Source organism: Lepisosteus platostomus, chromosome 5 (assembly GCF_059453375.1).
Source record: "Lepisosteus platostomus isolate fLepPlt1 chromosome 5, fLepPlt1.hap1, whole genome shotgun sequence".
In the NCBI taxonomy this organism is placed as follows: Eukaryota; Metazoa; Chordata; class Actinopteri; order Semionotiformes; family Lepisosteidae; genus Lepisosteus; species Lepisosteus platostomus.
Genome location: NC_142615.1, coordinates 13,688,355 through 13,699,564, shown reverse-complemented (window position 1 = coordinate 13,699,564; position 11,210 = coordinate 13,688,355). Strand labels below are relative to the sequence as shown.

Below are 11,210 nucleotides of genomic sequence, written 5' to 3'. Positions count from 1 at the left end.
GTTTGGGGATTCGTCTAGCGCTGTGATCGAACAGACCCACTCACCTCTTAGTGTGGCGGGATCTGCACAGTGCATGTCGCAGCACATCCTGCTTTCACTTCAATGCACGTCCTGATGTACCCCTGTCTCCCGCGTGACAGGTGGGGATACTCGCCACTATACTAACGAGGAAGACATCGCTCTCTGCTTAGTGTGCAAAACACTTACTTGCAGCATTGTGGGAGCTGTGGTTTAAATGCTATTGGTTTGTGAACAGAATACCCCTATCCCAGTGCATTGTGCCACATTAAATAAACGCACGAGAAAAAGAGATTCAGAACGCAAAGCTGTGTTAGTGTTCTGTGTAAAAAATCGGTTTGAACATCATGGGAGCTGTTTTTAATAAGCTGCTGAGTAAAGAATATTTTAATCTTCCTGCTGTCAGTAGTATTGTGAATATAGTTGACTCTTACCTTGAATGAAAACAGGACGTAAAGGAAGGGTTTCAGAATTCAGACAAAGCTTTATTCCCGTGCTTACAGTCTGAGTAATTGGAGACTGCACTATTCTGTTGCCTATGGTCATATACGGGTTTTTCGCATGAAGCCGTATTGAACAGTATTTCTCGCGTTGTGAACTTGTGTATACAGCGGTCCCCCGGGTTCCAGTTAGTGCGTAATTACGCATCGATGAAAAACCGGAGGTTTAAAAAAAGATAATTAGCTCACTGATACTTAGATGTAGAGGCTGTGGAAATATCCACATGTCGTGGTCTTTAAAATGCATTTGGTTTGAAGGCGTTCTGTGCTTCTGTTGCGAAGATATGGACAAAAGAATATTCGTGCTTGGTCAAAAAAATGTCATATAAACGAAAAAGTAAAGGCTGAGAAAGCATTCACAATGTATTTTATACACAAAGAAAGTATTCTCGCGATTCTAAGAGGTTTCGTGTAAACGCTACAGGCGTGCCAAAATCGTTTTCGAACTTCAAGCTAACTTTACTCCGGTCTGGTACCGTAGGTCACGTAGGTTAAAATCCCAGTCATGTTTTTTTTCCTATCTTGTGGTACATAACGTACCATTTCGGACTATCACAAAGGGCTTGATTTCGTTGAATGCATGTATTCATTTCCTTTCTGGAAAACTTGTATTTCAAGAAATTCACACAGCTTGCGAGAAATGAAATTCAATTCTTGATTATCAGTGCAGAAGAAATATTACCAGCTTAACCTGAAAGTTGTGATGTGAGACACGGACCCACCATTCCGTCTGTGTGGCGCGTTCGGTTGTTAACTGAAAGGTTGGTGGTTCGAGTCCACCCAGAGACGTGTTTCTTATGTGATGTAAACATTGTCTTCGCAAAGGTCGATTGGATTTCTCAGCGAAACCTTAACCATTTTAATATTTGCAGGAAATGCGAGTGCTTAACAGGTGTCAGAATCACCGGGAAATGTCCAATTACTGTATGCCCAACATCGCAACTCCCCAGAAAACCATATTCACCCAAGAAAAAGTCGAGTCGTCATTTATACCCCCGTTGCATCCTCTGCTGAAATATTTTAAAAATACAATGCAGATTTGTTTAAGAACATGCAAGCATTGTTACATTAGCACCGTGCATTTGGACTTCGATATTTTGACATATTTACCTTAATTTTAAACATAAATACTGTACAATCTATTGTAATTTTGTTGTACTATTAAAATATGTTAGCTGAGGATGCAAAGGGGTGAAAGGGAAAGGTCAGAGGGTGTAGTAACACCAAGGTTAGGATTGGTGGAGGTGATAAGGGTGTTGATGGGTTTTCTCTGTAGAGGATTTTGAGTTTTTTATCCTTCTCTGAAGTGAGAAACTGGAAGAGTTGGGAGTTGAGGGATCTGATGAGGTTAGTTATGTAAGGAAGTTGATGTGGAGCTGTTAGTTGTAAAAACTCCTTAATGTCTTTGATGTTGTCATCAGCGATAAACTGCACTCAGCAAAGATAAAAAGAAAATTATCTTTGCTTACTGCCCTGTCTTTCTTACACCTGAAGAAGGCTCCACAGCCGAAACATTGTGATTCTTTTCTTTTCAGCAGGAATAGTCCTTTACTTGTTCCTTTGCAGCCTATGCATGCTGACGCAGCTACTCACCCGATATCTAACATTCTATAATCACAACTATGAATGTCCACTTTGGGTATTTTTTCGATGATTATTTATTATTATTATTTATTCTGTCATTGAAGCATATTTTATGTCATACTGAAGTGTCATAATCACTGAAAAAATATTTTTTTCATTTAGAAAGTAAGAAAATGATAAATCACTAGGAATTGCATTTAGCCTGTTCTGATCTAGATTTTCTAAATACTTTAACATGCCATGTTCACAATGTCACAACTCATAAATGAAACAGTGAATTGTTGTAATTACAAAAGTACATAGTGTCGGGACATTGAGATGTTTTGGTAATGAGGATGGAGGGACATGCAATGTTCACAGGGTCAAATTTATAAAACGCTACAGTAAAATTTCTTGTATTTCGGGATTATGAGAGCCTGTTACATTGTGTCTCACACCTCAGTGTCAGAATTTTGAGACATTTTTATAACCAGGGGTAGGTCCATAGCAATAAGCAGAAAGTGCGATCATCCTTTGCTCATCCTCGGTTAACCATATATTCTCATATGCCATGTTCTGAATGTCCCATTTAAAACTGCTATATTAAAATTAAGACTTTTTATGATCAGAAGGCAAGGTTGTGGTAAATATGCATAAAGTGAAAGTGAACTTATGTTTTGCCTTTGTCTTGTTATTGTGAGTTTTGAAAATTGGTTTTCAATTTTCTGAAATGTGTTTCACACAAAAATGCAATTTGGATAGTCACTACTTATATATTCCCTTTACTGAGGATATGTACAGTAATCCATCCCGATTAGTACTTTTAAAAATTACTGTAGAGAGCCATCAGAAAGGGAATGAAAACTTGCATTAAACAAAATCAAGCTGCATGTAATCATCCATAGTGATACATTTTGTAAGACAAGACAGGAAGAAAGACACTGCTGGGATTTGAACGCAGAATCTCCTGTTTAATAGGAAAACACTTTAACCAAATCAGCCAAGATGCTGTCAGAGTATTAACATCATGTCTGCATCAGTGATTACAGCTGACTATCGCTGGAGGGCAGTGAAGTCAGCCTGCATAATGAGGGGGAAGAGACTGACCTCTGTGATGCACTATAGAGTTACACTAACCTTCTATCCAACTGTTCTATGCTGCATTCTATCCTAGTGGTAAATATTGGTTTCCGTGCGTGTAATATTCCTTTTTTTGTCAAATATTTTCAAGCACAAATTTTGCTGTTGAAAATAAGCCTTGTGGTTTTCAATGTTGTGATCCTTTTCCCCCAGTGTCACCCAAATTGATACACTGTGCTTTGGCAATTCTTCAGGCGATATTGTTTAGAGGAGCTCAGTTGAATTAGTTTGCGTATATAAAGTATTTCTTTTCCCTTTAATCCTTTAAAACATATTACATTTTCAAAACATTGTATCTTTCTTCCTACTAATTGTAGTGGCAATGCTTGTTAATAAGACAGAATTAAGTGTTGCTGTGCTTTCCCAAATGAGGCCCCATCTCTCTCTTCATCTCTGTGGTGCAGCCACAGAGAAGCTATTCAGGCAGGCTGATTTAAAGATGTTTTCTTTTGATAAGGGACAGCTCCCAAATGGGAATGCATTTAGCTTAGCCTGGCTATCATGATCAATGGGCATCCATTGGCGCCTATCTGTCTAGGGAGTGCCAGATGGACATCTGGACTGCATTCCTAAGTGTCAGGAGTAAGTGACTCATATCTCACCTTGATCAACCAATCAGGGACTGGTAGGGCAGAGTAACCCACGTGGGTCTCTGATGCCCATGAAACTTTCATCCAATAAACGAGCTGAAGTTCCTCCAGGTAAAAACAGGCAACACAAAGCTCCAAGACTATTCTAAAGGGAATTCAAAGGAGAATTCCAGGGCTGTGAGATAATTCCAGGGCGGGACGGCCTAGGAGCAGAAAGGCTCCCAAGGGCAGAACATTCTCGCAGCGCACCTCCTGACCATCCTAAGACTCAGCCCGGACAACCACGGAACGGCCAGTGTGTCCGAGTGCCAGAACTTTGCTTTGTTCTAAGTGTCGAGAGCGGAGGTAGCCAGAGAGTAACCAAAGGATCCACCCGAGGTTAGCACCAGCAGCAAGCCTCGTGAACAGGTCGGAACTGTGGACAGCTGAATCACTATTCAGAACTATCGCTTCATCAGGAACGAACTGGTCTTCTTCCTGACCTGCTGGGACCCACAGTCATCTTTTCTCCTGTGCACAAACTTCGCTAGTTTCAGCCAAAACTAACTAGCCGGTCTTCAGAGAGCATCAGCAGCGCAACGTCTCAAGCCACACAGCACAGCCATGCACGGCGCCATTGAGCCCGCAAGAGACCTAAATCCCCAGAGATTGGATTAGTATTCCACTTCACTGCATTACTGCTCGAGAATTCAATTGTTATCCCAACCAGTTGATATCAATTTAATTCCTAAGAGTTATGTTCTTGTTTTGAGTATCTAATGTAGAAGTTTTAAACAAGTTCAATTACGATTCTAAATGAATGATATACTGAACGTATGTCCTCTTGATATGTGTAACTGTAACTGAATGAATATATATCTTTTGTATTCTGATAACCTTTACGATAAGATCTGTTAGGTTTACATGCATATTCCATATATTGATAAATGTATCCTCGTGTATTAGTACCTGTGTGTGCGTTTTTTGAGTTATATCGCATGGTTGGATTCTAAGACCATTAAAAGAATCAATTTTGTGATTTACTGCCACAATTAATAATTGTCCCAGTAAATGCCCAAACCCCTACAGAACTGGTGCCTCGTGAGAGCACACTACAACAGTGTGTGATCTCCTGTCCCAGCCAGAGGAGCAGACAGCGAGCCTGTCTCTCAATAATAATAATACAGTGTGTCATTTCCTGCCCCAACCAGAGGAACAGACAGTGAGCATGTCTCTCAACAATAATATGAATAAACTGTGTGATCTCCTGTCCCAGCCTGAGGAACAGTCAGCCCGTCTCTCAATAATAATCCTAATAATAATAAGTTTTCCTATCAGTTTTCCTATTCACCACCACACCCCCGTCTCATCCTACTTAAGCACATGTCTTTCCCTACCTCCTTGCTCAGTATTGGTTTCCCTTTTGAGCTTCCTGGTTGCCCTACTCCTTCTTCTACCTAGTGTTCTTCTTGGCTTTCGGTTTACGGTTTTTCCCCTTTTGACTACAGCTTTTCGGATCACGGCTTGGCTTCGTTACTCACGCTCTGTTTTGGATCTCTGGCTACCCCTGGACTATCGGATTGCTCTATTGTCTACGATTTCGGATCACTCTTTGACTTCGGTAACTCGTTCCCTTTTGGATCTCTGGCTTCCCCTGGACTCTCGGCTCGTTCCTTCGACTACGGCTTTCTTTGGATCACGGCTTGGCTTTGTCAGCTCCTGCAAGTGGGTTCTCTCACTGGTTTCGGTTTCTCTTACCGAATCCGTAACATATACGGTGTGTGATCTCCTGTCCCAACCTGAGGATCAGACAGGAGTGAGCCAGTCTCTCAATAATAATAATACAGTGTGTGACTTCCTTTCCCAGCCTGAGGAAAAGACAGTGAGCCTGTCTCTCAATAATAATAATACAGTGTGTGTCTTCCTGTCCCAGCCTGAGGAGCAGACAGCGAGCCTGTCTCTCAATAATAATAATACAGTGTGTGACCTCCTGTCCCAGCCTGAGGAGCAGACAGCGAGCCTGTCTCTCAATAATAATAATACAGTGTGTCATTTCCTGTCCCAGCCTGAGGAACAGACAGTGATCCTGTCTCTCAATAATAATAGAACAGTGTGTGATCTCAAGTCCCAGTCAGAGGAACAGACAGTGAGCCTGTATCTCAATAATAATAATAATAATAATAATAATAATAATAATAATAATAATAATAATAATAATAATAATAATAATAATAATAATAATAATAATACAGTGTGTGATCTCCTGTCCCAGCCTGGGGAACACTGAGCCTGTCTCTCAAAACTAATAATACAGTGTGTCATTTCCTGCCCCCACCAGAGGAATAGACAGTGAGCATGTCTCTCAACAATAATATTAATAAACTATGTGATCTCCTGTCCCAGCATGAGGAACAGACAGTGAGCTTGTCTCTCAATAATAATACAGTGTGTGATCTTCTGTCCCAGTCTGGGGAATAGAAAGTGAGCCTGTCTCTCAGTTATAATAATATAGTATGTGATCCACTGTCCCAGCCTGAGGAACAGATATATATATAACATATAAAAAAAAACCCGTTTGTAAAACGAATATCGAAGCTGCCTCTAAATCTGCAACTGAAGATGAGTCGATAAACTACTTGTTTTTCGTATAACTATGCATATATTCATTTATTACTGATTTCATTCATTGAGCACGGATACAATAGAGGTACAGCCATTCACTGTTTGACATGTCTGCACTGGTACAGAACCTAGCAATCAGAAACGGGTGAAACCGTCTTGAGAATTAGCATACAGTACCGAGGCCCCCATGACCAAATAAAGGCTAACCTCGATAATCAGCCTAAATAATGCAGACTACAGCAAAACGACTGACTTTGAAAAGGGAACGAATGTCCGGAAGGAGTAGTGTAACCAGCTTGAAATGCTTCTCCGGACCTCTAACTAAAAGAAACCGGGAACCAGCAGTGGCATCGACTCCTTTCGAACTGGGATCCTATCGCAGCTCGTAGTGTCGTAGCTCTTCCGTAACTTATATTGGACCAAGCACATCAGGGGAGAGCGCGTACGCAGTCCCCCACTACCAAAAATTATGCAGTCGAGATTCCCACATTTGGGGAATTTGCAGGTGTCAGCACAGCCGGAGTGCAATGGCCGAGCCTCGCTCTGGGTGAACCTCCTTCTTGATCAAGGTATCTCCCCTGCCAGGTAAGTATGAGCTGTACAAGCCCCTGCAAGCGGCCCGCACCCACAGCACAAAGCACACAGCCTAGGCCAGCTCCTCGCCCTGCACGCCACCGCCTCCTGCTGGGCCCACTCTTTCGCACACTCACACGCCACACTAACACTCAAAAGGGTAGGGAAAAACGAGAAAACGAGCGCGCCGTTTCCTACACATCTGCAGTCGCCATTGCGCATTCGCAGCATGTCCCGGGACGCAATTCGGCCTCATTTGCATAACACCAGACCGGCAGATCGCTACACAAGCTCGCGTCGTGCGCCTGCCACACACTGAACAAACACCGGAGCCTTTTCAGCAATTTCCAAAAACGGGCCTGCTCGCCTGCCCACAAGGCTCCGTCTCTTACCCGCTCTCCAGAGCCTGCTGCCTTCTGTGTTGTTCTCTCGGCACCGCTGCAGCGCACACAACTCCTGCAGCGCGGGGAGAAAGTTTCCACGCTCCGCCGCAGGGAAGGCTCGCTCCGTGCACACACGTCCTTTCAATGCCAGTTCAACAAGTGCTCCGCATTAGCAGCGTCGGGGCTCCGGCGTGTCGCACCTCACTTCACCTCGCACAGCCCCCTCCTTGAATGTCTGGCGCTGGGCATGCCCCGCTCTCCTCCACCTTATCTTATCGCGTGTGACCACCGACTATGGCCACAATGCCGGGGAATGGCACCTGTAAAGTGTTAATTGGGGCACAGGAACAGCCCGTCTCGTCTCGGGGGCTGGCTTCAAAGACAATACAGCAAACACAGCGGGGCGGGGGAAGTAGACGACACGACACATGCAGGTACATTCAGCTCCGGCGGGAACGAGTCATTTGTCGGTCTTTTCAAGTGCTGGGAGCCGAGTAATCCTTCGCTTGTATCGTTTCTGCCCGGTGACTATATCTCACCCTGCGACTCTCGACTGGGCTCACCCATGGCAGCCCAGCAGGTGTGAGCCTAGCCGGCACCCGGATGGGAGATTCCCCCCGGAAAAGCTCAGGTTGCTGTTGCTCCTGCAAGAGGTGTGACCGCTGGAACAGAGGCTGCAACAGAGCCTGTCAGCTGGTTTGGTGTTCGTGCCGGGAAATTCCAAATCCATACACAGTGGATAAGTAAACCCCATGTTCCACATTGTGTCTCGAGAATTCAATTGTACCTCAACACAAGTTGTTATCAATTTAATTCATGAGTAATGTATTGACTTCCGAGTTTAGAGTAACAGTGGGTAATAACACTGATTAGCGATTTGGTAACCGAACGATATATATTGACATATATTCTCTGTTGTGTATCTCTTTGTGTTGGCATCTCTTCGAGATTATATACCTTTTATATTGATAACCCTCACAGTAAGGTCTGCCGCTCGTATCCAGGCAAACTAGTATATGTTTGGTGCACAATTTATATGAATAAATGTATCTCGTGTATTGAACCCGTGTGTGTGCCTTGTTAGTTGTTCTGACGATTGATTTTCTAAAAGCCACAACAAACAACCTCGTGATTACTGCTACACTTAATAATTGTCTCAGTAAACCCATCAAACCTCTACAACCACGATACACCACCATAAACTATATTAATTTAGGAACATAAACATATAGTGTAAACTGTATATGGCTCGTATTGGTAGTTTAAAGAAAAAATACACACCAGTATTCCACTTTCTTCCTAAACATTTTAAGCATCAAAGTCTTACATGTAGTAAGATTTTACCACGTTTCGGAAACGTTTTTACATGCTCCTTCTGACCATCTTAAGTTTATATACTTTGTGAAAAGTCATAAGATATTAACATTTTCTGTGAATGTGCTCGTTATCGGAGTAAACAAAAGCATACTTTTAGAATTTGATTAATAGGGAATATAATATGGAATCACGTACCTAAAGAAATTAATAACAATATAATTATTTTTATGTACTGTAGCTCTAATAGTAGTATAATACACTTTCTATGGATACAAGTGCTTCTACACAACGCAGAAGCACATCCACAAGTAACATTACCTAGCTAAGAGAGGACATTGGCTAGCCAATATGATAAATACAGTGGAAAAAAGCAATTGGGAAAATAAGACCTGCTGATCTGTTATACATACCAGGAAGAGAACAGGATATGATTTTTTTCTGTTCGAAACGTGTGTTGTCTTTATGAAATTCATGTATTTTAAACGTTTAATTAAGAAGAAAAACACTTACTGAAAGATACTAAGCTGATCACGAGATAGAAAGATCAGCCGTTTTTCGCGCATAAAAAGTGGCTATTAACTGGGTGAACTGTTATTAACTGGAGTCAACTGGGTGAAAACACATAATAGGAACATGAAACAACACAAAAAATAAAAATAAGATACAATCTACAGACAATAAAACCGGTGTCATGGAAATATAACTATCAAGGAAGCCACAAGAGAGAGTTCTCACCTGAGTAAGGTCTTTATTTCACTATTGCAATATTGGGAGCCCTGCTGCCACTTCGCAAAGTGCAACCAGAGACTCAATTTGTTACAAGCAGTACAGGGTTTTTATAAGATGTTGCGTTGTTAAAAAGCTCAGCGCTTTGTCCCTTCTAAAACTTCCCCTTTCCCTAAGAGAAAACAGATTACATCAAAAAGCGAAAGAAGAAGCGCTAGATATGTTATTCAAAGCTTATCAGTTACTTTCAGCTAATTCAAATATTGTTTTGGTACATTCTCTTCTAAAGTAACCTAAACAGTGTACTTTGTTGACGCACTGTTTTCTAAAATTCTGCACGTACTGTAGCAAAGCAATTACATCCTTGAAATATATTATCTAAAAGCCCCAATATGTTTTTTTGCAAAGCTCTCTACATTTTAAGAACCAATTTACTTATTAGATTTCCACTTCAAGACTTGTTCGGCTGGCGTTCGGGGAGTCGCGTTTTTCAGAATTTTATTGAGATCGTTTTCCACAGAGCTCAGATGTCAAAGCACAGCAGCAGCTCTCCACAGCGATCCTCTATAGCGCCCTGTCTCCCGCAGCTCCGTCCTCATTGGAAGGAAGCAAGAGTGAAAGGCTGAAGTGAAATAGAGCGGGGACGAAGGCAGTTAAGAGAGAGAACGTGGGAAGAAGAGAAAAACGCAAGGGAAAAACAGCAGCGTCATAAAAGAGGTGACGGAGCTGTCCTCTCTATAAGAAGGGTGCCAGTGAGCCCTGCTCTCGCTTGCGGCCACACCCCCTTGAGCACGCCTGATCTCGTCTGATCTTGGAAGCTAAGCAGGGGTGGGATTAGTTAGTACTTGGATGGGAGACCACCTGGGAATACCAGGTGCTGTAAGCTTTTAAGCGCAGGAGGCACCCTATCCCCGCTCGCTCACACTGGTCCTGCGGACTCAAAGAAACAGTTGCAGGGTTGTTGCTGTCCAATCCACGCTCTCTGGCTAGGTGGCAGGCTGTGCTGTGCAGTTTGCGACGGTGCGCTGCAGATGCTCACTGACCGGCTACTTAGTGTTGGCTTTAACTAGCAAAGTTTGTGCACAGGAGAAAAGATGACTGTGGGTCCCAGCAAGTCAGGAAGAGGACCGGTTCGTTCCTGATGAAGAGCTAGTTCTGAATAGTGATTCAGCTGTCCACAGTTCCGACCTGTTCACAAGGCTTGCTGCTGGTGCTTACCTCAGGTGGATCCTCTGGTTACTCTCTGGCAACCTCCGCTCTAGACTCTTAGAACAAAGGAAAGTTCTGGCACTCGGACACACTGGCCATTCCGTGGTTGTCCGGGCTGAGTCTTAGGATGGTCAGGAGGCGCGCTGCGAGAATGTCCTGCCCTTGGGATTCTCCTTTGAATTCCCTTTAGAAAAGTCCAGGAAATAGTCTCTCAGGCCCTCTGTGTTGCCTGTTTTTACCTGGAGGAACTTCAGCTCGTTCATTGGCTGAAAGTTCCATGGGCATCAGAGTCCCACGTGGGTTACTCGGCCCTACCAGTTCCTGATTGGTTGATCAAGGTGAGATGTGAGTCACTTACTCCTGACACTTAGGAATGCAGTCCAGATGTCCATCTGGCACTCCCTAGACAGATAGGCGAAAATGGATGACCATTGATCATGATAGCTAGGCTTAGCTAAGTGCATCCCCATTTGGGAGCTGTCCCTTATCAAAAGAAAACATCTTTAAATCAGCCTGCATGAATAGTTTCTCTGTGGCTGCACCACAGAGATGAACAGAGAGATGGGGCCTCATTTGAAAAAGCACAGCAA

General features: G+C 43.0%; 1 non-coding gene and 1 pseudogene across 1 annotated transcript; one reads left to right on the top strand and one right to left on the bottom strand.

Moving 5' to 3' along the window:
• Positions 1-6,841: 6,841 nt before the first annotated feature.
• Positions 6,842-7,005, bottom strand: LOC148663768 (U1 spliceosomal RNA). The gene has a single exon (XR_015938671.1). It is a non-coding gene; the product is annotated as a U1 spliceosomal RNA (small nuclear RNA).
• Positions 7,006-10,178: 3,173 nt separating this feature from the next.
• Positions 10,179-10,297, top strand: LOC148663767 (5S ribosomal RNA; annotated as a pseudogene).
• The last annotated feature ends 913 nt before the right edge of the window (positions 10,298-11,210 follow it).